Below are 21572 nucleotides of genomic sequence, written 5' to 3'. Positions count from 1 at the left end.
TAAAAATCAAGATATAATGAACATATAGAATGGAATAATAGACAATGGAAACTCCAAAAGATGGGAGAGGGGGGTGGGAGTGGGGATGAGGCATGAGACATTACCTACTGGGTGCAATGTATAGTATTCGGGTGATGGGTACACAAAGAGCCCAGACTTCACCGCTACACAATATATCCATATAACAGAACTGCATTTGTATTCCCTAAGTCTAAAAAAAAGAAACCAAAACTAAAAAAAAAAAAAAAAGAATCAAGGTGTGTTCCAAAACAGTGCTTCTCAAACCTGGATGTGCTTACAAATCTCTTAGAAATCTAGTTAAAATGCAGATTCTGATTCAAGGAGGGCTAGGGTGGGACCAGAGTGTTTGCATTTCTGATAAGCTCATAATCCCAGAGCTGCTGTTGGGTACCAAAGTTCTAAAGTACCTTGAGGGAGAAGCCAACTTAATGAGTGAAATAATGAAGCATTTATTGCATATCTACTATATAACTTAAATGATAAAAATAGAGTAATGGAGGTTGGATATGAGGAGTATAGAATTTGATTTCTTCACAGAAGGAGCTTCCATCTGCTTTGCCACTTTTATCTGAGAGACAGAGAGAAAGAGAGAGAGAGCGCACGCACATTTTCCATAGATAACTATATTTTTCAGGGGAAAAAGGCAGAGAGGTATTTCTTATGTGTGTTTCCTCACACAAAAAGGCCATTTTGGGTACCCAAATAATTTTAGAGGAGGTATTATAACTAAATAAAGGAAAAACTTGGCAGCCATTCTTGGATGCAGGGGGTAAGCCTTGCATATCTCAGAACTAGTGCGAATGGTGTGCATTTGGGTGTTTCTGTGTGTGCACAGTTTTACATGTCTGTGTATGAGCTGGAAAGTGTATTGGGCCATTGCTAGGGAATTGATTTCTTAAACATCACTGGAGAAGAGGGATATTTTCCCTCATACAGATTAAAGCCTCAAGTTAAGGGGCAGGAGTTCCTAAGGCAGCCTTGACTAGGAACTTTGCATATTACAGGCAGTTGATGTTATTTGAACGTAGTCATTGAGAGAAGAGACTACTCATTATCCACTTAAAATACTTCCCGGCTGCAGCATGGTGTTGTACGGAAGCCAAAGCAATTGGCTTTGCATTTGGCCAGCTGATTTAGCAAGAAATTTCGCAAATGATGCAGTCCTTACAGATGGTGCTGTTGGGTTTTTTAGAATGTTTTAAAACACTGATGGATTTGACCATGAATTGAATTTCCAGTCTCTTAGATACACCTCTAGCCACCCCTTGACCATCTCCACGGCAGCTGGAGACAAGGAACAGACCCTTTCTGCAACCTTATGATAAATGATTTCCTTTAAAAACCACTCACTTAATAAAAATGATTTGGTGTAAACTTGGCCAAGGGGAACTCTTGAAACGTTCAGTTTCTTTGCCTAACTCTGAGTTGCTTAAGTCACATTTTTGCATGGCTCTTGATTGACTTTCTGGTGCTCTGCCTGGAGGTCCTTGCTTGTCTGTGAGTTGCCTGAGTCACATTTTTACATGGTTCTTGATTGACTTTCTGGTGCTCTGCCTGCAGGTTAAGAAGGAGCCAGTATCTCCAGGAGGAGTCAGAGAGCGCTCTGCCAGTGTGAAGTGTAAATTCTTGAGAGGCTGTGGCAAGGGTCCATGCCTGAATGTGTAGAGCAAGAACAGCTGGAGACTGTGGCTTTCTCTAGGAAGAAGTTTCTAAATTTGCCTCTTAGAAGATACCAGAAAGTTCAAGGTACTGTACCATCTTCACAGGCCGAATTCTTGTTCGGATCTTTACAACAGGGACCGGTTCTGATCTTTGCTGTTGACTGCTTGCTTGTTTTCTTGGTTTCTATTTGAATCATCACCTTTTATTTGTCTTTCTTGGTGCCCTTTTGGTTGTGCTTATTTCGGCTTTATGTAAGCAGCATCTCTGGATGCATAAATGAGGCAGATAAAATTCCCCAGGGTGACTGATCTGCCCTTTATCTATTTTTAGCACTGCAAAGAAGTTACCATAGCCTACAGCATAACTCAATCACTGTAAGCCAGTGAGCACATTCTGAGGTTTTTTTTTTTTTTTTCTTTTTTTAAATAACCTTTCCTGGAGGCATTTGGTATAGGCTAAGCTTAAAGGCACATGATTCAATCATTGATTATTCAAGACATGTCATACTTAGGCTTTTATAATCACCATATTGTCACTGTCAACTAGGTATTCAGCTCTGGTTTCTAATTTTGCACTGGAAGCTGTACAAAGTCTATTGTGTTGTGTGTGTGTGTGTGTGTGTGGCTCTGGCAATGCAGAAATGGCAACAAGGAAGTATCTAGCATCCACTAAAAGACTGATGAACACCAATTTGCTTTCTCTCAGTCAAGCCATCTTTCTGAAGAGAAACCTTGGCCTGTAGCTTGAACTGTTTGATCCTTGTATATCTTCCATCCCTTCCACCTTAAGGAACCTCCATAAGGTGAGGACAATATGTCTTATTTACCACCTGCTATGGTCTAAATGTTAGTGTCCCCCTCAAATTCATATGTTGGAACCTAATACCCAATGTAATAGTATGAAGAGGTGAGCCCTTTTGGGTAGTGATTAAGTCATGGTTCAGTGCCTATATTAGTCAGGGTTCTCTAGAGGGACAGAGCTAATATATATATATATATATGTGTGTGTGTGTGTGTGTATATATGTATGTGTGTATATATATATATATTTTTTTAATTTTATCAAGTTTATATAGTTTATTTAGTGGTATTAACTCATACGATCACAAAGTCCCATACTAGGCTGTCTGCAAGCTGAGGAACAAGGAAGCCAGTCCAAATACCAAAGCTGAAGAACTTGTAATCCAATGTTTGAAGGCAGGAAACATCCAGCAGTGGAGAAAGATTTAGTCTGGGAGGCTAGGTCAGTCTAGCTTTTTCACATTTTTTCTGCCTGCTTTATATTCTGGCTGAGCTGGCATCTGATTAGATGGTACCCACCCAGATTAAGGGTGGGTCTACCTTTCCCAGCCCACTGACTCAAATGTTAATCTCCTTTGGCAACACCCTCACAGACATACCCAAGATTAATCCTTTGCCTCCTTCAATCCTATTAAGTTGACACTCAGTATTAACCAAAACAGTGTCCTCTTAAAAGAGGTGCCTTGCCCTTACTGCCATTTGGTAATATAACAAGAAGGCATCAGTTTTGAAACAGAGAGCAAGTCCAGACACCAAATCTGCTGTCACCTTGATCTTAGACTTTCCAGCCTCCAGAAACTGTAAGCAATACATTTCTGTTATTTATAAATTACCCATTTAAGGTATTTTGTCCTAGTAGCCTGAACAGACTAAGATGTCACCTTACCTCTATGGTTCAGCACAGGGCTTAAGCTTAAGGAGGCAGTTATTCTTTTGTTCATTGATTGATCAGTTCTTTAACAAATGTGTGTTGGTACACACCTACATTCCAGCTTGTCTTGGAATGAAGTTTCCCCATCTTTGATAGGAATACATGCTTATCATTTCCATTCTGGCTGTAAGAGCTCCCCTATACCTCCTCTACTTCTTGGAAGCATGCTCCTCTAACGTTGTTAGCTCCGCCCTCTTATCCAGATTTGCTCTTTTCCTTTGCATCTGCAGAATCAGCACTATTTCTATAACAGAGTGGTTTCCCCTACTCCTGAATATCACTGGTTTCTGTTATTAATTTCTTTCATTCAAGGTTAAAGAGGTAGTTATATGATGTGACCTGTGATGGTTTCATGGTATGTCTGCTTTGGCTTGGATAAGTCACATCCCCCAGAACTCCCTTTCTAGTATGTTTCTGACTAGGGTGGTCTACAAGGAGAGTCTCTTGCAAAATTTGGAAGATGGAAGCGAGGCAGCAGCCACTTTGTAGCACACACGTACCTTCTCCTAATTATTGAAACACTAATCTAGGTGCTGCTGGGAAGGAATTTTGCAGCTATAAAGTCCCTAATCAGTTGACTTTAAGTTAGTCAAACGATATGTTATTCTAGGTGACTTAATCAGTCAAAAGTTTTTTAAAATTAGATTCTAGATCAGACCAAGGGAGAGAGTACAGTCATGGGTTCTTAGTTTCTATTTCTCATTGGGCCAGAAAAGCCCCTTCCTCATCCCTCTTTTCTGCTTGTTACTAGAGACAGAAACTAAAAACTATGGCTTCAGGCTGCTAAAAGCCTAAAACAAAACAAAACAAAACAGAACAACAACAACAAAATAAAGTGGTTTGGATAAGCTTGATCTATACCCTCCCTGAGGTCAGAGATTCCAAGTAGTAGAGCAGAAGGAAAGTTGTAGAACTTTTCTACATTTTGGGACAAAAATATTCATGTTGTTGCTGCTCTGCTGATTTGCCTTGTTGGTGTGAAGCAGCAGTTAGGTCTATAATTGCTTTACCTTCCAGATGTGTGTACTTCCAGTTTCACTGGCTCTTGGGTTAAGTGTGTGTGTACAGCTCCATGACTAAGAGCCCTGGCTTCTGCATGACATCCTCATCACTGAGCTCATCCTTGTGGTAGTCTAGCCTGCTTATGACTTTCCCTTTCTGATTACCTGCCTTGTGGATGTCAGGCCTGCTTAGCCAGCTCCTGCAGTTGTGTAAGATAATTCTTTGTAAAAACTCAATGGATAGATTAAAAAACAAAAACAAAAACAAAAAATCTTCTGTTGGTTCTGTTTTTCATGTCAAACCCTGACTGATACATAAACTGAAGAAGCAATTGTTGCCTTATATATCATGAAGTTGGACAGTCTGGAACCCAGATGTCCGCCAGCATTCATTCAATTATTCATAACTGTGCCATAGATGACAATATAGCAATAAACAAAGCAGATATGGACCCTGCCCTTGGAGAGTAGATCCTAGCAGGAAACAGATGTTATCTAATATTTATAGGATAATACATTAGCATGGAGTTGTCAGAAGGTGTAACTAGGAGACCCTGCCTAAACTTAGGTGTCAGAGAAGGGAAGTAAGGGCCTGGGAGAAAGAGTGAGGGTCTGACAACAAATGAAAGTAATTCAGGAGGTTCTGCAAAGTTGTTGTTCATGGCAGTAGAAGGGATGAGGCTTGGGAGATAAACCACAGAGAGCTATGCAAGCCAAGATAACGATGTCTGACTTTACCCCAAGGAACAAATATTTTTATTTAAATACCTTCATGTTCTGGAATCCTATATAGTTATTTTATAATGTCACAACATGGTTATATTTTGAACCTTTGAAGATCCCATGGTGTTAGTGTGTTTGATCCAGCCATTCCTGCCACTGTCCTCTTATTTTTTTGCACATTTTTTACAATCCTCTTGTGTAACCCATGTTGCCCTTTCTATTGTGCAAGCATCAGTTGGCTACTGTCATACTATTTTTAACTCGTTCTCCTGCCTTATGCTTTGAATTCTCACCCATTGAAAGGAAAATAAAACAAAACCTGCACTTTTCACATTAATTTACCTGACAGTTTCGTTTTGTCAGCGTTTACTTTCTGTTCTATTTAGATGTACAGAAAAGCTTCCAGAGGGTGGGCAGTTCCCCAGCCTCATTATTCTTGGTCTTCTGTCATCACCTGCGGTGTGGGAGCTCCGTCCTTCCTGAGGCTGTTAACCCTTTCTGACTGCTGAGCCGTCTGATGCTCTAAGGATTTTCTTAATGAAGTAATTGATTTACTTAATGAAGTAAATGCCATCCTTGAAAACTAGGGCAGTAAATACCATCAATTCTATGTAGTAGAGAGAGGAAACACTGAAACGGTGCTAGAAGCTGCATGACAAAACCAGTCACAAATCTGAATAAGGTTGAACAATGTGAGCCTAGGATCAGTTTTTTCCTTCTTTTTTTTTTTTTTTTTTTTTTTCGAGACAGAGTCTCACTGAGTTGGAGTGCAGTGGTGCAATCCTAGCTCACCGCGCGCAGCCTTTAAGTCCTGGGCTCAAGCACTCCTCCCGCATAGCTGGAATTACAGACAAGGACCACTGGGCCTGGCCAGATTTTGCCATTTTTTTTTTTCTCTTTCATTATTTTCAGGTTTCCCTGTATTCTCTATTCTGGTTTCCCTGTAGATGTCTTTGGGAAAGCAATGAAGTACAGAGGTTAAGCCAAACTGTAAAGTCAAACTGATTTGGGTTGGGAGTCAGGTTCTACTATAGCCTATTTCTATACTTGTAACATGGGAGTAATGTTACATACATGTAATAGGTAAAAAAGGTGACATGTGCAAAGTAACTAGCTTAGTGCTAGGCACATAGACGGGGCTCAGTAAATTTGGTATATTAAGCATCATGATCTTTATTTTTCATCTCCAAATATTTATTCTGGAAACTGGAACATGCTGATAAGGTAAGCATGTGACATTGGAAATGCAAAATAAAATTTACATTCTCTAAGCCACAAAGAGCTACATTCACATAGCACTGGGGGAGGTGGGCAGGAAGAGGATAACCTACTCCCAGCCAAAGGAGGCTTCTGACAACCTTTTCCAGCAGCAAAGACTCATGTGTGAGGATCTCAGCACCTGAGCACTCACCAGTCCTCAAATCCTGGAGTCTTAGACCCTCACATCTTAGAATCATCTCTTAACAAAATTTTATTTTTAAATTGACACATAATTGCACATATTTATAAGGTACATAGTGATGTTTTGATACATACAATGTAGAGTGATCAGATCTGGGTAATTAGCACATCCATCATGTCAAACATTTATTATTTCTTTGTGTTGGGAACAGTCAATATCCTCTCTTCTTGCTGTTTGAAAAAATATAATATTGTTAACTATAGTCATCCTACAATGCCACAGATCACTAGAATTTATTCCTCCTATCTAGCTGTAATTTTGTATCCTTTAACAAATCTTTCTCTATCCCTTTGTTCTGCCTATTCTTCCCAGTCTCTGGTAACCTCTGTTCCACTTTTACTTCTCTGAGATCAACATTTTTTAGCTTCCACACATAAGTAAGAACACGTGGTGTTTGTTTCTGTTCCTGGCTTATTTCACTTACCAGAATGTCTGCCAGTTTCATCCATGTTGCCATGAATGACAGGATTTCATTCTTTTTAATGGGGGGATAGTATTTCATCTCCTATATATAGCATATTTTCTTTATTCATTCATCTGTTGTTAAACATTTTGGTTGATTCCTTATCTTGGCTATTGTAAATAGTGGTGCAATAAACATGGTAGTGCTGATATCTCTGTGATATATTAATTTCTTTTCCTTTGGATAAATGCCCTGTAATGAGATTACTGGATCAAATAGTAGTTCTATTTGTAGTTTTCTGCGGAACTTACATACTGTTCTCCATAGTGGCTGTCCTAGTTTACATTCCTATCAACAGTGTATAAGAGTTCCTTTACAAAAATTAGCCGGGCATGGTGGTGTGTGCCTGTAGTCCCACTAGGGAGGCTGAGACAAAATAATTGCTTGAATTCAGGAGGCGGAGTTTGTAGTGAGCCGAGATTGCACCACTTTACTCCAGCCTGGGTGACACAGCAAGGCTCTGTCTCAAAGAAAGAAAAAAAAAAAGTTCATCTTTCTCTACCTCCTTACTCACATTTGTTATTTTTTGTCTTTTGATAATAGCCATCCTAACTGGGATAAGATAGACAGTATCTCATTGTAGTTTTGATTTGCATTTCTCTGATGATTAGTGATGCTGAGCATTTTTTCATATATTTGTTGGCCAACTGTACATCTTTTCTGTTTGGATCGTTTGCCCATTTTTTAATTGGATTTTTTTTCTTGCTATTGAGACGTTTGAGTTTCTTGTGTATTCTGAATATTAATCCTCTGTCAGATGAATAGTTTGTAAATATTTCCTACCATTTTGTAGGTTATCTTTTCACTCTGCTGATTGTTTTTCTTTTTTGTTACCCAGAAGCTTTTTAGTTTGACATAATTCTATTAATTTTTGCTCTTGTGTCTTGTGTTTTTGAGGTCTCATTCATAAAGTCTTTTCCCAGACTAATGTCCTGAAGCATTTCCTCTTTATTTTCTTCTAGTAGTTTTATAGTTTTGGGTCTTACTTTTAGGTGTTTAATTCATTTAGGGTTGGTTTGTGTATAGGTGAGAGGTGGGGGTCTAGGTTCATTCTTCTGCATATGGATATCCAGTTTTCCCAGCACCATTTATTGTAGAGACTGTCTTTCTCCAATGAATATTCTTGGTGCCTTTGTCAAAAGCAGTTGGCTGTAGATAGATGGATTCATTTCTGGATTCTCAGAATTGTTCTCAGTGAACAATTCTGTTCCATTTTTCTATGTGTCTGTTTTTATGCCAGTACCTTGCCATTTTGGTTACTATAGCTTTGTAGTATATTTTGAAGTCTGGTAGTATGACGCCCCCAACTTTATTCCTTTTGCTTAGGATTATTTTGGCTATTCAGGGTCTTTTATGTCTCATAAAAATTTTAGTATTGTGTTTTTCTATTTCACTGAAGAATGTCATTGGTGTTTTAATAGGGATTGCACTGAATCTGTATATTGCTTTGGGTAGTACAGTCATTTTAACAGTATTAATTTTCCCAGTCCCGGAACATGGAATGTCTTTTCATTTTTTGTGTCCTCTTCAATTTCTTTCATCACTGTTTTACAGTTTTCTTTGTAGAAGTCTTTCACCTCCTAGATTAAATGTATTCCTAGGTTGTGTGTGTGTGTGTGTGTGTGTGTACTTATTGTAAAAGTGGTTGCTTTCTTGATTTATTTTTCAGCTACTTTGTTATTTGTATATAAAGATGCTACTGATTTTTGTATGTTAATTTTTGATATGGTTTGGCTGTGTCCCCATTCAAATCTCAACTGAATTATATCTCCCAGAATTCCCACATGTTGTGGGAGTGACCTAGGGGGAGGTAATTGAATCATGGGGGCTGGTCTTTCCCATGGTATTCTTGTGATAGTGAATAAGTCTCACAAGATCTGATGCGTTTATCAGGGGTTTCTGCTTTTGCTTCTCCCTCATTTTCTCTGGCCTCCACCATGTAAGAAGTACCTTTTGCCTCCCGCCATGATCCTGAGGCCTCTTCAGCCATGTGGAACTGTAAGTCCAATTAAACCTCGTTTTCTTTCCAGTCTCGGGTATGTCTTTATCAGCAGCATGAAAACAGACTAATACAGTAAATTGGTACCAAGAGTGGGGTGTTGCTGAAAAGATACTCAAAAATGTGGAAACGACTTTGGAACTGGGTAACAGGCAGAGGTTGGAACAGTTTGGAAAACTCAGAAGAAGACAAGAAAATGTGGGGAAGTTTGGAACCTCCTAGAAACTTGTTGAATGGCTTTGATAAAAATGCCGATAGTGACATGAACAATAAGGTCCAGGCTGAGGTGGTCTCAGATGGAGATGAGGAACTTGTTGTGTACTGGAGCAAAGATGACTCTTGTTATGTTTTAGCAAAGAGACTGGCGGCATTTTATCCCTGCCCTAGAGATTTGTGGAACTTGGAACTTGAGAGAGATGATTTAGGGTATCTGGCGGAAGAAATTCCTAAGCAGCAAAGCATTCAAAAGGTGACTTGGGTGCTGTTAAAAGTACTCCATTTAAAAAGGGAAATGGAGCATAAAAGTTCAGAAAATTTGCAGCCTGACAATGCAGTAGAAAAGAAAAACCCATTTTCTGGGGAGAAATTCAAGCCAGCTGCAGAAATTTGCATGAGTAGCAAGGAGCCTAATGTTAACACCCAAGAACATGGAGAAATGTCTCCAGGCCATGTCAGTGACCTTCATGGCAGTCCCTCCCATCACAGGCCTAGAGACCCCCCAGGAGGAAAAAGTGGTTTCGTGGGCTAGGCCTAGGGTCCCCGTGCTGTGTGCAGCCTAGGGACTTGGTGCCCTGTGTCCCAGCCACTCCAGCTGTGGCTGAAAGGGGCTAACATATAGCTTGGGCTGTGGCTTTAGAGGGTGGAATTCCCAAGCCTTGGCAGCTTCCACATGGTGTTGAGCCTGCAGGTGCATGGAAGTCAAGAATTGAGGTTTGGGAGCCTTCGCCTAGATTTCAGAAGATGTATGGAAATGCCTGGATGCCCAGGCAAAAGTTTGCTGCAGGGGTGGGGCCCTAATGGAGAACCTCTGCTAGGGCAGTGCAGAAGGGAAATGTGGGGTCAGAGCCCCTACAAAGAGTTCCTACTGGGGCACTGCCTAGTGGAGCTGTGAGAAGAGGGCCACTGTTCTCCAGACCCCAGAATGGTAAATCCACTGACAGTTTGCACCATGCTCCTGGAAAAACTGCAGACACTGAACAACAGCCTATAAAAGCAGCTGAAAGGGAGGCTGTACCCTGCAAAGCCACAGAGGAGGAGCTACCCAAGACCACAGTAACCCACCTCTTGCATCAGCGTGACCTGGATGTGAGACCTGGAGTCAAAGAAGATCATTTTGGAGCTTTAAAATTTGACTGCCCCACTGGATTTTGGACTTGCATGGGCCCTGTAATCCCCTTTTCTGGGCCAACTTCTCCCATTTGGAACAACTGTATTTACCCAATACGGTTACCTCCATTGTATCTAGGAAGTAACTAGCTTGTTTTTGACTTTACAAGCTTATAGACAGAAGGGACTTTCCTTCTCTCGGATGAGACTTTGAACTGTGGACTTCTGGTTAATTCTGAAATGAGTTAAGACTTTGGGGAACTGTTGGGAAGGCATGATTGGTTTTGAAATGTGAGGACATGAGATTTGGAAGGGTCAGGGGCGTAATGATATGGTTTGGCCTCTCCGCATTCAAATTTCAACTGAATTGTATCACCCAGAATTCCCACGTGTTGTGGGAGGGACCTAGGGGAAGATAACTGAATCAAAGTCTTTCCCATGCTATTGTTGTGATAGTGAATAAGTCTCACGAGATCTGATGGGTTTTTCAGGGGTTTCTGCTTTTGCTTCTTCCTCAGTTTCTCTTGTTGCCACCACGTAAGAAGTACCTTTTGCCTCCCACCATGATTCTAAGGCCTCCCCAGCCACGTGGAACTGTAAGTCCAATTATACCTCTTTTTCTTCCCACTCTTGGCTATGTCTTTATCAGCAGTGTGAAAACGGACTAACATAATTTTGCATTCTGTAACTTTACTGAATTCATTTATCAGCTGTAAAAGTTTTCTGATAGAGTCTTTAGGTTACTCTACACATACGATCATATCTACAAACAAGAACATTTTTACTTACTCTTTTCCAATTTGGGTGCTTTTTCTTTCTCTTGCCCAATTGCTCTGGCTAGGCCTTTTAGTACTATATTGAATAAGAGTGGTAAGAGTGGGCATCCTTGTCTTGTTCCAGTTCTTAGGGGAGAAACTTTCAGCTTTTTCCAGCTCAGTTTAATGTTAGCTGTGGGTTTGTCATATATGGCTTTTATTGTGTTGAGGTATTTTCCTTTCATACGTAATTTATTTAAAGTTTTTATCATGAAGTGAAATTGCATTTTATCAAATGCTTTATCTTCATCTATTCATATGATCATGTGATTTTTGTACTTCATCTGTTGACGTGAGGTAATACTTGTACTGATTTGTATATGTTGAACCAGGCTTGCATCCCTGGGATGAATCTCACTTGATCGTGGCATATAATCTTTTAGATGTGTTGTTGGATTCAGTTTGCTAGAGGTTGTTGAGGATTTTTGCATCTGTGTTCATGAGGGATATTGGTTTATGGTTTCCTTTTTTTGCTGTGTCCTTTACCTGTTTTAGGTCTCAGGGTTATTAAGCATTATGATCTTGAACAAGGTGACTTCTCCAGAGGCAAAGGGGGATTTAACTGCCCTTTACTCAGCAGTTTACTCAACAGTTTATCTTTTCCCTTTTTACTCCTTTTCATACAGTGGGAGTAAGAAGCCTTGTTTGCTTTCAGAGCAGTACCTGATTTTTCAAGTTCCAAATCAGGAATCGTGAGAGGGAGCCAGGTTCATGAGTTGTGAGGACCCTCGCAGAGCTTGCCCAGATTGTTTTAAAAGTGCGTTGGGCCGGGCATGATGGCTCACACTTATAATCCCAGCACTTTGGGAGACTGAGGCTGGCAGATCACTTGAGGTTAGGAGTTTGAGACCAGCATGGCCAACATGGTGAATCGCCTGTCTCTACTAAAAATACAAAAAGTGACCAGGTGTGGTGGCACACACCTGTAATCCCAGCTACTTGGGAGGCTGAGGCAGAATTGCTTGAATCTGGGAGGCGGAGGTTGCAGTGAGTTCGTGCCACTGCACTCCAGCCTGGGCGACAGAGTGAGACTTTGTCTCAAAAAAAAAAAAAAAAAAAAAGAAAAGTGCATTGGAATGAAATATTTTCAGAAATAGTGGTAATAGCTTACAGTATTGTACCTGTGTAATTAATGCCACTGATTTGTACACTTAAAAATGGTTAAAATGGTAAGTTTTATGCCATCTGTATTTTACCACAATAAAAAAAGTACTAAAAAACCAAACCAAAAAAATTTCAAAAAGAAACAAAAAAGGAAATTAGAGACAGGCCTGCTGGCTGTCTGAATAATCCCCTCCTCCCACTACCAAATGTAGGTTAGCTCAGTAATAACGTGACCCACTTAAGAACTGTATGGGGACTATTATTGCTAACTGATTCCAGAAGGTGAGTTAGAAAAGCCCATATCTAACCTCCTCACTTATACAAGTGAGGTCAGAGACCCTGAAAGTGTGACTTGCTAAAGACTATGTAGCACCTGAATACTCTGGGGACGAGGTCACCAACGCTGCACAACACCATGCTGATTCACTGAGGCCACTGGAGCATTCCAGGCCTTCCGAGCGCTGAAATGAGGCCTCTTTTCTTCCATTCTTACTCCAGGTGCCTAATCCTTGTCACTAAGCATCCAGTTGCTCAGGGTTCTAAAATTGTACAAAGCAGGACGAAGGTATTAGGTTTCAGTCACAGCCAAGCAAGTGTGGACAGTGAATAATGTGTGAAGATTCCATAGCTTGATCACAGTCTCTCCTGTCCTGCTCTCTGAACTTCATTGTCAATCCTCGAACAGGTCACACTCTCATGATAGGGACTTTTCATATGCTGTTCCTTCTACCTTGAATTCCCTTCTCTACTTTGATAATTCCTATTCTTCAGGTTTCAGGTGAAACATGGCTTTGTTTAGAAAGCTTTCCTATCCTCCCAGACTATGTTAGCTCAGCCTATTGTGTAATTTCTTAGTAACCTACACTTCTTTGTAGCCTTCATCATACTGGTAATTATTTGTATTATGTCTGAGTTCCATGCATGAGTGCAGGATCTTGGTCTGTCCTGTCCACCACTGTTTCCCAAGAACATAGAGTCTGTCTGGCACATTTGTGTTCATTAAAGAAAAAAAATAAATTAACCCTGTCTTCTCATGGAAGAATGAAGATAATGAGATACCCTTACTTGTATTAGCAGGCATGTGTGCTGAAGGAAGTAGGGCAGACACTCCCTTTAATCTATAAATACTGATCTAGGCATTAGCTGATACACCAAAGAAATATACAAATGAGCAGGGTAGAGGGGCTGAGTGCAACTGCTCACATTTGCATTGTATGCATGTGAGAGTAAACAGTAAATCAACAGCAGAGGGGATATAGGTTGGATATAAGGCAACGTTTTCTGGTATGATATTAAGGATCGTTAAAAATGGGTCGGATAACAGAGGAAGGTGGTGGAAACACCTTCCCTAGCGGCTTCAGAAAACAGGCCAGAGTTCCATTTTAGCCGGTTATTTTAGGCCTACTCCAGGCAGCAGGTAGACTAGACATCCTCTTAGGGTCCAATCGTTCTGTTCCTCTGACCCATAATAAATAAAGCTATAGATGCTGTTGTTGCCAATACATACGCAAATGCAAAACGCTTCTGCACAGTCTTGTGGCTGTAAATGTTGCTAGTTCATTTTCTACTTAGCGTTCTCAATTCACCTTTTGTTTAAGAAATTACTTCAGTCTTTAAGCACGGCAATCTCTTTCTCTAAAGGACTTATTCTATATTTCAAAGCAAGAACTGCAATGCATATCAATTTAACTTTTGTATTGACATTTACCTTAAAAAGTGGAGAATACAAGCTAGGAGAAAGAATTTAAAAATAGCCTGCTAGTCCAACTAAGTTCCAGCATACAAACAGAGTGATCTGGACATGTTGTGTATTGTAATCCCAGTGAGGAGGCTGGGACAAATTTTCTTTCTCTGCCTTTAAAGTGAAGGAAGGGAATGGTCTTGAATAGGCAAATGAATCTAATTTAATTAACTTTTACGACCACAGCTCCTTTGAGATAACCATGGGAGCCAATTCGATTCCATTAAAATTCAACTATTTCCCTAACGCTTCCATGAGACACCCTTGTCTTTTATAAGAAAAAAACAAAACCAAAAACAAAATGTGAAAAGATCTAATCAGAAACAATGAAAAAGAGTAAGTTATCTGCTGCAGTTCTGCTATTTGGTCTCACCAGAAGCTGCTCACACAGTCATTTACTTCGCTGCCAGCAGCAGAGCGAAATCATTCCAGGTCAGTCATGTAACTGCTGACCCAGAGTTTATCCTAAACTGGGACTATGAAAGGTAAAGGTAATGATATTTCATGCTTCTGAGCAAAAACTCAAGCCTCATGAGGCTGAGGGAAGAATTGCCTTGACCTCAGGCCAGAGATGAAGACGAATTTATGCCACTTCTTCCTTTTGTAATATTCTTTCTTGTCTTTCCCCGAGTACAAATATAATACATATTTATTGGCTAGGTGCAGTGGCTCATGTCTGTAATCCCAGCACTTTGGGAGGCCCAGGCAGGCAGATTGCCTGAGGCCAGGAGTTCGAGACCAGCCTGACAAACATGGTGAAACCCCATATTTACTAAAAATACAAAAATTGGCTGGATCTGATGGTGCGCCTGTAATCCCAGCTACTCAGGAGGCTGAGGCAGGAGAATCACTTGCACTCAGGAGGTGGAGGCTGCAGTGAGCCGAGATTGTGCCACGGCAGTCCAGCCTGGGCAACACAACGAGACTCTGTCTAAAAAACAAAAAACACTCCATATTTATTGTGAAAAATAAAAAAGAAAACAGAATGACTAAAAGAAGCTGCTCAGATCTTGGAAGAGTTTGGAAGGCTCTTTCCCAATTTTGTTGCTTTCTTTTCCCCTTAATAAGCAGACTTTTAGAGGACTTTGTGAGTGGTGGTGGTGGTGGTGGGGTGCTAAGTTTGTGAAGTGGGGATATTACATTCAAGTTCTTTCTTTCCTTTTTTTTATCCTTAAAATTTTTTTTTTATTGTGGTAAAATACTCATAACATTTACCATTGTAATCATTTTTAAGCATGCAGTTCTGTGGCATTGATTACATTTACATTGCTGTTACCCATTACTGTCATCCCCCTCCAGAAATTTTTCATTTTTCCCAACTGAAACTCTGTGCTCATTAACAATAACTGTCCAGCTCCTGGCTACCACCATTCTACTTTCTGTCTCTGTGAATGTGACTATTCCAGGTACCTCATATCAGTGGAATCATACAGTATCTTTTTGTGATTGGCTTATTTCCCTTAGCTTAATGTCCTCCAGTTTCATCCATGCTGTAGCATGTATCATGTCAAAATCTCCTTCTTTTTAAGGCTGAGCCATATTTCACTGGACATATATACCACATTTGCTTATCCATTCGTCAATTGAGACTTGGGTTGCTTCCACCTTTTTGCTATTGTGAATAATGCTGCTATGAATATGGGCATACAAATATCTCCTTGAGACCCTGCTTTCAATTATTTTGAATATACACTCAGAACCTTCCTTTTTTTCTTTTAAACCTACATTCCACACCACTCACCCCTCTTGTTTCTAACACTATGCAATTACATAGCTGCTCATGGTTTCTAAATCCTGGCCCCTGAATCATTGTCCACAGTTGAAAAGTATGTGGTGGGTCCACCCATTATCTGATCCACCTGAAAGTGCCTTGAGACACATCCAGCAATGTGCAATTGGGTTTCTGGGAGCTGTGCTACCTGCTAGTTCTAGAAACATTAAATGTCATATGACTTAAATATTGCAATTAATTTTAGCATGACCAGAGGCAATATTTCTACTTCTTCACATAGGCGAGCTATGTCTAAAACACAAATCTTCTGAAGAGTAGGTCACAGTGCTCTGCATTATGTGTTTATATAATTGTGCAGGCTACTAATTGGAATGTAGAGTTAAAGTTACTGTAGAAGGTTTTTTAACTGAGTAGATTAAAGAACTCAAAGTTTATATTTCCTTTAGTTAGATTTTTAAAATAATAAAGTACTGACATTCTAACAAAAGATACACAATTATAAAATCATTAGAAAGAAAAAAGATGATGTGATAAACAGACCACTTCTGTGGTTATAGGACAAAGGAGAAAGAAAGATAATAAAAAACAATTAAAACCAAAGTTATTTTGCCACCAATAATTTTATCTGTCTTTCTTTTCAAGCCCTTAAGTCTCAAAATTATTCCCTCTTCCATGTCCTAGTCCAGGATGAATATTCTGTGCCTGAATTATTGCAATTTCAACAGCTAAGATCTATTGAACACTTAATTCCATGCCAAACACTGTTAGTCTAAAGCATGTATCAGCTTACTTTAACCCTTATATCAATATTCTGAAGTCGACTGTATCACTAGGGGCAATTGAATATCTAATATTCATTCTCCTCTCTTCTTGCTTGCCAACAGAACACAATTTTGCTTGGAATATCAATATATTCAACTAAATACTCATGTTCCCATCTCCATTACCAGTAATGAGGCTCTGTGATCCAGTTCTGGCAAATGGGAAGTAAGCAGAAGTCTGCTGGGGGCTTCTGGGAAGCTTTTCCCTTTCCTGGTAAAATAAGACACACATAGCTAGATTAAAGCTCTCGACCTGCCCCTGCTTCTTTCTGTTTTAAGTCTACGACCTAAGACAGAACTGTTATGGCTGGAGTGATATAGCAGCCACCTTAGAAACACAAGGCAATGAGCCAATCTGCTAAGAAAGGCAGAGTTGAAAGCTAGAGAGAACCTGGAATCCTGGTGGCATTGCTGAACAGTTGAATCATTCCCAGCAACTGCCTACCTCTGTACTTTCAGTTATAGGGGAAAAATAAACTATTTGTTTAAGCTGTGAGTAGATGGGTGTTTAGTTACTTGCAGCTGTAAGCCTTCCTAATCCCATGTTTCAGTTAAGGAAATAAAAGGCTAAGTAACTTACTAAAATATATATGATCCTTCAGTGGTGATATGGTGATTTGAACTTATATCATCTGACCTAGAGTCGGAGCTTACTCTCTTACACATGGTTCTATATATCACATCCCCTTTGTGCTATACTGCCAAGTCTACTTATGAGTTTTTCAGGAAATAAACTTGATCTTGAGCCTCCCTCTTACTTCTTCTTCTCACAGATGCCAGTGTGATACGTCTAAAGCCAGATCTGACCTTCTCACTTTCTTGCTTAAAACCATCAACAATATTTCTTTCTGTAGAGCTGGGATGTAACCTCAACTGTCTTGAGAGCCAGGTAGGTAAAATAATTGATAGAGACAAGCAGATCGTAAGAAAATCAATTTTGTTGGTGTATTAGTTATCTACTGCTGTATAACAAATTGCCCTGCAAACTTAGCAGCTTAAAACAACAAATGCTCATTTCTTGTATGGTTTCTGAGGGTCAGGAATCTGGGAGCAGCTTAGCCGAATGGTTCTGGCTCAGGTCTTTCATGAGTTTGCAGTCAAGATGTTGATGGGGGCTTCAATCATCTGAATGCTAGAATGGAAGTTCTGCTTCAAAAAGACTCATTCCTATGGTGATTGCTGGAAGCTTCAGTTTGTCACCATGTGGGCCTCTCCTCACAACATGTCAGCTGTTTTCCTCCAGAGCAAGTAATCTAAGAAAGGCAGAATGACAGCTAGCCTGGGAAATGGAATAACATCACTTCTGTCATATTCCATTGACATATCAAACATATCAAACCTGATACAGTGTGAGAGGGGACTGTACAAGGATGTGGATACCAGGAAGTGAGGATCAGTGGGGACCAGCTTGGAGGCTGACAACAACAGGTAGATATTGGACAAAAGGGTGATATTTGCTATTTAACTTCAGCCAATTGTTCCACTATGTGGAATACAGGTCCTATGTTATTGGATTTTCCCATTTCTCAAATAAAGTCAGAAATACAAATTTCTGAGTTATATCCCATGATAGTAAATGCTGGCTCAGAATTGCAAAAAATCCTGTGCAGGTCAAATAAAATACAGATACCATTCAGATATGGCCGGTGAGTTGCCATTTTGCAACCTCTCTGACCCATAGCTTGGAAAACGTATGTAGGTCCAATTCCAATCTGTGATACTGCCTAAAGTGATATTTTCAGTAGGATTTTGAAGACAAGTCGGGGCCTAGCTAGGAATGTACCATGGTAATTTAGTAATGTCTTCCATGGATAAAGGAGGGGAGAGTGATGACATATGTGCCTCAGATTGACACAGATGGCTATAATTCATTACCCAAACTAGGATACTTTTGAGAGTAAAAGGAGGTGCTATATTAATTATGCTGACACAGTGACCATAAATTAGCACTGACTCAGGCAAACCAGGATGTGTGGTCACCACCTGCACCACCCTTAGTGAAACCTTCCCACTTCTGAACCCCACTGCCCACACTCCTGCTGTTGCCCCGCTCATCCTATCTTCTCTTCCCCACTTATCTGCTTCCTCCTGGAGTTCAACTTCTTCAAGTTCCAGTGGAAGTATCACTTTTTTCCCGTTGTCTTCACCTCCTCCCCTCCTTTTCAGGTGAATCGCTCTTTTACTGGAGTTTTGTAGTATCTTATACATATCTTTAATGCAGCATTTCTGACAGCAACCTATGCACAGGGACCAGTGATTAAATCCTAAATACTCATTTAGGATTCTCAGTACCTATCTCAGCATCTGGCATACAGTAGGTGCTTGATGATAATTTATTGGAATTTTATTTTGAATCTCACCTCCCCTCTTTTTCTCTAACACCCTCTGCAGGAGATGATAATGAATAGTAAAAAATGCCAAGCACACAGTAAGCAGGAGGAACAGAGGAAATCCACAGATTGGATAATTGTTTCTTGAGTAACTGACCATCAATCTAAATAGTGGTTGCAGTAATTTCAAATTCTTCTCTTCTTTTTGACTTCAGGTGAATGAAACCTGTTTTCACCGAGAATGAGTTTCTGTCTTGACAGTAAGAATGGCTACTATCGCCCATAGTGTACAGACTAAATTCTCAGTGTATGTATGTGTTTTATAAAAGCTATCCCCTTGGAAGTTCATAACTAAGCAGTGAAACTCAATCTCAGGCATAAACAGGACATGTAGGAAGATTTATTCTCTCATGTACGCATCTAACACTTAGTAATACTTGTGCATTGTCTATAAACCTCAGGGGGGAAAATAGAAACCGCTGGATAGCAATGCTTTCTATAAATGCCCATGAGTGAAATTAAACTGGAAGATGTTAAATGGAAAGCTCCGTGGGACTGAGGCATGTTTTTGTTGGAGATGGCTAGAGTGAATGGTAGGACACTATTATAATCCAACAAATTATTATTAATTTTAATCCTAACGTCAGAGAGGTGGGGTGGAGCAAAGGATAACCATATGCTACCTTTTCTTTGGCAGGCTTTCATTTGGTCTCTTTTCAAATCAGAAGACCCAGAAAACTTGGATCCACTTCTGGCTCTGATCCTTCTGGGCAGTGTGATTTAGAGTCAGTCATAACTTTTCTCTGTGTTATCTTTCTGTTTAGGAAGGGACTACTAATGGCACCAATTTCACAAGGTTATATGAATAAGGTATGTGAAAAGACTTTGTAGATTGGGGTGAAGTCTGCAAATGGTAGTTGGGACTATTCTTAGGCTGATGTTCAGGCAGGGTGTTGGAGAGAGAGTGGGAGGGAAGAACGGAATGAACAACCATCCTTAAGCCGCCCCCAGGCCTCCCCTGACTGAAACCCTGGTTTATCCCATGAAAGCAAGGTTAATAATACTATCCAATAAAGCAGGAACACTTAGAAATTAGTCTGGAACAAGATGGAATTTGCCAAGGAGGGTTGGTCCTGACATCACATGCTTTAAACCTGTGGCTGGCAGCCAGTTGGTTGCTCTATCATTACCTGCTCTGGAGAGGGCGAGTCTAAATCGGAATGCTCTTTCCTTGGTTCAGGCTGTTTCTGCTGAGTCCCATCGTGTTGATTATAGTTCTTCTTCTCTGTAACTGGCTGTTTCATTCTTGACTCACCTCCAGACTCATAAATAGCCCACAGAAAACACAGAGGCTTTAAAAGTTGCCTGTCTTTTAACCTTGTGCCCTAATATGTTTTGTAGAATTGTCGAGACATACAGTATTTTTCCTGCCTTTCCAATACCCAGTCAGGAGCAAAAACCATGATAAACTCCCTTCGCATCTTTTGTAGGAGACATAGACAAACGCCGGAGAATTTCTCTGCAATTGTGTGGCCTTGGGTGGTTTCTTCAACTACAGAAAGAGAGGTAATAATAACTAACGTGGAGGCTGTTGTGAGCATGAGGAATAATTTAAGGAAGAACACCTGGTACATGGCAAATGTCCCATAAACATAATTGCCATTGTTATTAATAATAATGTGAAAAGCATTCAGAACAAAACATTTGAAATGAATCCTGGAAAGATTAATTTATGCTTAATAGTTGAGAGACTATCTCTCAATCTTTTCTATGTGGTGATTTAGAAGAAAGTGCCTGCTCTAGCTGGAGAGAGAAATGTCACACACAGACATTTAAATAATGCAATGGATGGAGGGCATTTCAATACATTGAAAAATGATTAAAGAAAGTAACCCAAGACGGACCGAGTGTACCTACAGTGATTTTGTTGTTGTTGTTTGGTTTTTCAGTTGAGCAGATGCTCTGGGTGCCACTCCATCATATATTGGAAACAGCATTACTGTATGGTAAATCATGACCGCGGTGTGTGACAATGAAGTTGCATCTGAAGCAGCCAGCACCCTATATGCTAGTTGGCTTTTAGACCAGGAGACTGTGAATGTGTAGTCAGGATCTCTTTAGGGCTGGCTAAATATATACTACCTACTATCACTCACTGGAGCTGCAGACCCCAGTCTTAGAGTTTCACTTCTTAAAGACCTTCATCCTTATTAAAATGGTAATATCCTTGCTGTCATCAATCACTGACACATTGGTATGAGTGAGTTTGAGTCTGGTTTGAAGAGCAGGTTTACTGGAGGGGGAGACTAACAGGGAAACTGGGGGGGAACCCACAGCTACTCTGCAGAGAAGGAGAGAGGGAGGTGCAGAGGAGAGAGGGAGGTGCAGAGGGGAGGGTGGCCATACTAAGACTGTCCTGGCTAGAGAGGAGGATTGGGCCATTTTGCTTTTTTTTTTTTTTGAGACAGAGTTTTACTCGGTCCACTAGGCTAAAGTGCAGTGGCATAATCTTGGCTCACTGCAACCTACATCTCCCCGATGCAAGTGATTCTTGTGCCTCAGCCTCCTGAGTAGCTGGGATTATAGGTGTGTGCCACCACGCCTGGCTGATTTTTGTATTTTTAGTAGAGACGGGGTCTTA

At 40.3% G+C, this 21572-nt stretch overlaps 1 long non-coding RNA gene across 2 annotated transcripts; it reads left to right on the top strand.

Annotated features, from left to right (window-relative positions):
* The first annotated feature begins 1649 nt into the window (after positions 1–1649).
* On the top strand, positions 1650–21171 carry LOC112635573. Of its 2 annotated transcripts, XR_003121942.1 has the most exons (4): positions 1650–1767; positions 10907–10984; positions 19629–19716; positions 20881–21171. It is a non-coding gene; the product is annotated as an uncharacterized LOC112635573 (long non-coding RNA). The 2 variants fall into 2 exon arrangements; XR_003121941.1 differs by lacking the exons at positions 1650–1767; positions 10907–10984; positions 19629–19716 and adding an exon at positions 20358–20497 and having other exon boundaries at positions 20881–21158.
* Positions 21172–21572: the final 401 nt, after the last annotated feature.

The sequence above is a fragment of the Theropithecus gelada genome, chromosome 11 (assembly GCF_003255815.1).
Source record: "Theropithecus gelada isolate Dixy chromosome 11, Tgel_1.0, whole genome shotgun sequence".
Lineage (NCBI taxonomy): Eukaryota > Metazoa > Chordata > Mammalia > Primates > Cercopithecidae > Theropithecus > Theropithecus gelada.
The sequence above is the reverse complement of the archived record's forward strand: the minus strand, read 5'-3'. Positions and strand labels throughout refer to the sequence as shown.